The sequence below is a fragment of the Suncus etruscus genome, chromosome 8, assembly GCF_024139225.1.
Source record: "Suncus etruscus isolate mSunEtr1 chromosome 8, mSunEtr1.pri.cur, whole genome shotgun sequence".
In the NCBI taxonomy this organism is placed as follows: domain Eukaryota; kingdom Metazoa; phylum Chordata; class Mammalia; order Eulipotyphla; family Soricidae; genus Suncus; species Suncus etruscus.
Window position 1 is genome coordinate 14113281 of NC_064855.1, and position 5020 is coordinate 14118300.

Consider the following 5020-nt stretch of genomic DNA (forward strand, 5'->3'; position numbering starts at 1 on the left):
CTGATGCTTGATTTGAACAAGAGCAGCTGAAATTTGGTTGGGGGGATCCAGAGAGCAGGGACCAGCCAGAATTTCGATGCTGCCCAGTTAAGGGCAGTGGGTGGAGTTACAGAGCTTCACTTCCTGGGCTCCCATGTTGTCTAGAGAAGAAACTGCCACTGCAAGTTGTCAGGAGTCCTGGGAGGGACCCTGGGCCTGAGCAACAAGCCAGGAGTCTTGGGGGATAGAGGAGAGGGGGCCTGGCTTGCAGCTGTTGGGATTCAGGAGCCTCTAACTTGGGGGCCACGGAAAGGCAGGTCCCACCCCGTGCCCCGCAGGCGCACACATGCACTGCCCCTTCTCACGCACAGGGAACCCTCTGGGCTGGGTGCCTGCCTCACCCCACCCTTGGCCTGGCAAACTTCCCCACGCCTGAGATGCTGTTATCTTGGGAGTGATCTTGGCGGCCCCGTGGCAAGCCCCAGCCTCCCTGTGGGATTCACCAGGAAAGGACTGGAAAGATGGAAAAGTACTGTAGAGGGGGTGATGGGGGGCCCAGGAGAAGCCCCGCACTGTGCATAGCAGCATGTGTTGCATCTCACAGGTAAACACACACACACACACACACACACACACACACACACACACACACACACACGCCCTGGCCTGGCGCATTCATACAGGCCCGCCTTAGGAAGTTACTTAACCTCTGGGAGTCCAGTTTCCCCAGGTCTGTAATGGGAACATCAGGTTGACATCACCTGGCTAGGTAGGGACAGAGTAAGCTCATCGCCCTGGAACAACTGGCACATCCCGCTTTCCGGGGCTGGACATCTGTATCCCAGAAACATCCCCTGACCTTCCCTGTCTTGGTGATGTGGGGGTTTGGGTATCTATTGTTCTGAAAGCACCAGGACATCAGGGGCTGCAGGAACCCCAAAGCAGGAGAGAAACTGGGCAGCTTCTTTTCTCCCCAGAGCATGTGTCTCCAAAGCAACTCACGAAGGCTCCAAAGAACCTTACTTGGGGATCCCTCAGAATCAGGGTCCACACTTCTCATAGCTCTCCACAAGCATGATCTGGCTCTTTACTCTATCAGTAGACAATCCCCTTGGGTGCCCACATTGCAGCCTGAGCCGAATCTCAATGCCCAAAGGTTCCTGTGGTAGTGGGAGGAGGGCAGTGGAGAATCCTGGGAGCAGAGAGGGGTGACAGGGGGCTCAAGCCACAAACAGGAAATAGTAGGTACCAGCATCTCAGGATAAAGACTCTGGCCAAGTTTACAAGGGCAGGGGCACCCCTTCCACCTTTTCCAGAGCAAACATGCCTACCAACCCAGACTTAGGGGGACTGGGGGCTCAGACTGAGCGGTGAAGCAGCCCTTCCACTAGCATCTCGGCCTAGCTCAGCACCCACAGAAGTCCAAATGACAGGACATCGGAGAATGAAGCCAGGCTTGCGTTTCTCAGCTGGTGGTTGGAGGCCAGAAGCAGCTGAGCTCATAGTGAACTCAGGACATAGAAATGGTTCATAGGGCTGGAGTGCAGGTGTGGGGTAACCCGCCCCCCCACTCCCAGGACTTAGGGAGAACCATGGCGTTTCATTCAGATTCTCCTCTCAGGATAGCATGACTGCAGACTGGCCTCAGCTGCTCAGAACCTCAGTTTCCACAAGCACAGAGACCTCTTGCCTGAGTCCTGCATTACATCATGATCTGAAGCCCAGAGGATTTATCGCAACTCCACGGCTCTCACTGCAAGATCCTGGCCAGTGTGGGGTGCTTTGAAAAAAGGACTTCTTTTATCTTCTCTCACACCACTCTGGGGCTCAACAGTCCCTGGACAGCAAACATAAATCCCTCCATTATGGGATGGGGGAATTGAAAGAATGTTTCACCCTGTCTCCCACCCTGGAGACTTCTCTGAAAGTAGAGGCTGTGGGTTGTATTTCTGGGGTGCCAGAAGAGTTCCTACATGCAACTGCTTTATCTTTCTAGATAGAAGGGCTGTGAGGGGAACTATGTACCACCCTCCCTTTTTCAGTTCACATTTCCCTGGGTCTCAGTGACTGGGGCAGAAGCTAACATAGCAACAGCTTTGCAGAGCTCAGGAAGGTTTTTCTGGCCATGGAAGGAAGACACAGGCTCCGATGTACTGTAACCAGACAAGGGAGTTCTGATCATCTCACAAAGCAAAAGACACCCCCTAAAGATCAGCACCTGTGTGACCTGGCCCTGGGGTGCAGGCAAGTAGTTCATCAACAACCCCTATGAACCTCCAATTTCCATATATATTGCTCACTTGTTTAGGGCTATACCTAGCTTGGTTCTCATGGGGTGCAAGGAATCAAAGCTGGGCTCCAGCATACAAAGCATATGCGCCAGACCTTTCAGCCTTCTTCCTGGCACCCCCCAGCTCATTTTTCATGTGAGTGTTGTATTTCGGGGAGCATTGCTCATAATGTCATTTCTGGCTGGGTGTCAAGATACTGGGGATCAGATCTGGGCCTCCTGCATGTGAAGTCTGTACTTAGCCTGTTGGGCCCAACAGAGGGCAAGATCCAGGCCAAGCGCTGTCTCTCTCACTGACTTCTAATCTTTGTTGGTGTTTGCAGGGGTGACATTTTCTGTGCATATTGACAAGAGATATGATTTGATTTGGTTTGGTTTGAAGAATACTAAGCTGGGGCAAAAGGATGTTTGGGGAGCCAATATTCATTTGTCACAATCATATCGGTATTTAGCATTCTATGAGTTCCGGAACTTCTAGAAGAATATGACCTGAAATTTACTTGCTGAAGAGCTAGAGAGAGTGGCCAAGGTGCTTGCTTTGCATATGGCCAACCTGAGTTCAATTTCTGGCCTCCCATATGGCACCTGAGCTCCATTTGGAATGGTCTTGAGTGTAGAGCCAAGTCTGAGCCCTGAGCACCACTTGGTATGGCCTCTCAAATAAAAACAAATAAAGCAAACAAAAGTTAACTTGCTGAGGGGACTGGAGACAGCAGGGAGAGTGTTTGCCTTGTATACAACTGGCTCAGGTCAATCCCTGACATCATATAAGGTCCCCCATGTGCCACCAGGAATGACTTCTGAGCACAGAGGCAGGAGTAACCCCCGAGCACTGCCAGGTGTGGCCCAAAAAAGGAAAAAAATTAACATGCTGTGATACCTATTATTTTACTTAGAGTTAACCTGTTTCCCTTTGTATTTTTCATTTCTGTCTTTTGTACAATTCAGGTAAGAAATTATAGGGGTTTTCTGGACTTTTGTCAGAAGGCCACTGGGTCTGGAAAGACTGAGAACCATGAAGCTAGTAGACCAGTTCTCCCAAGTCTTGCAGATGGACAGTCCTGAGGGAGGTCTGCAGACCTGGAGGCACCCTAGAGCTCAGAGCCACCGGCGGTCCTCTGTTAACTCAAGGACCCTCTAGAGGCTGAAAGGGACAGAGGGTTCAACCCTCTGGAACTCAACCTTACTGCTAGGGATGGAGCAAAGCAAATGGGGTTTCTTGGCTCCCCATTTTAGTCTCTCACCCACCCTGTGCAACCCTTTCTGACCTGGTAGCCAGAAGTAGAAGCAGAAAGAAGACATAGAAGAGTCAGAGTGAACACTCCAACCCATTTTCTTCTCAGGGTCCTTTACACTCAGGGCCCCCAGTCCCACCTGCAAGACCATTTCATGACCTCCCCAGGCCCTACCCCATTTTTCTCCCTCTGACCTGTAGGCTATCCAGCTGGCCTCTGGGCCTTTGAGCGCAGCCCTGCCCTACCCCAGTATCTCATGGACAAGTCACTACTTTATTCTCTACTGCCCATGTCTAGGCTGTTCTGAAAACCCCTGACCTAAAGAATGTGACCCTTTGAGTTGAACACCTGTATCCCTCATCTGAACAGCACTGTGAGCAGCCTATCTGTTCTGACCTGATCCAAGAAAAAAGGCCAAATGTTCCAGTCCTCAGATGCTCAGTGCCCACAAGACAGTCCCAGGGCTTTCTGAGCTGGTATGAGGCAAGGAAGAGACGTGAAAGGCTTGTCTAAGGGCATCCACAAAGGGGGACAACCCCACAGGCCTAACCTGGGTGGAGGCCCTCTCCCCTGCCTGCTCCTGTCTACTCCTGCCCTAGTCTCTCTCTCTCTCTCTCTCTCTCTCTCTCTCTCTCTCTCTCTCTCTCTCTCTCTCTCTCTCTCTCCCTCCTCCCTCACACCCATAGCCCCTCATTGTTATTGTTGTTATTTTTCATTTTATTTTCTAATTTGTATTATCACACCACTATTTACCAAGTTGATCATCATACAGTCATTTCAGGCATTGAGTTTTCAATCAACAATCCCCCCACCATCACCACGACTGTGACCTTTCCTCTACCTATGTCCCCAATCTCCCACGCTACCACAGCCTTCCTCCATGCAAGCCCAAACACATTTACTTCATATTGTTTGTTACAACACACAGGCAAATGGAATGATCAAAATTCAGATCAACATGGATCCATTTAAAATGATTGTTCCATCTCGCCATGTTGTTCGGGTCAGTGTCTGAGAATTTCCTGGGCCACAGCCTTTCTAAATGCTCTGGCTGGGAGCTGCCCCAGAGAAAACTCTGCTGAGAAACCAAGTCCAGCCTCAGCAATGCTAGTCAGATGCCCAAATTACCGAGAACTCAGCCCTCTCTGCTGCACTTTGGGGTGGACACAAATCTGGCCCTGTCCTCCATTTCAGCCTTGTTCCACCACCTCACCTCAACCCAGCTGGCCTCACCCTTATCCAGACGTTCCTGCTGCCCTCTCTCCTAAACGCCCACCGGTCCCTTGTCCCTTCCTGCCTCCCTCACCTTCCTCTCATCCTCCCCTCCCTGTTAGTCACAGTGAGGTTACCACAGCCACAGGCTCCTAGGCCTCTCCCTAAAGAATGGGGTGGAGGGGCATGTTGAGGAAGAGGGGTCTGGAGATGGGGGCGGGCAGCAGAGAACAAAGCATCATGGGAAAACCAGGCTGGGCAGAAGATGTGGGTTTGAGTCATAGCTTCACCTGAAGTTGGGCTG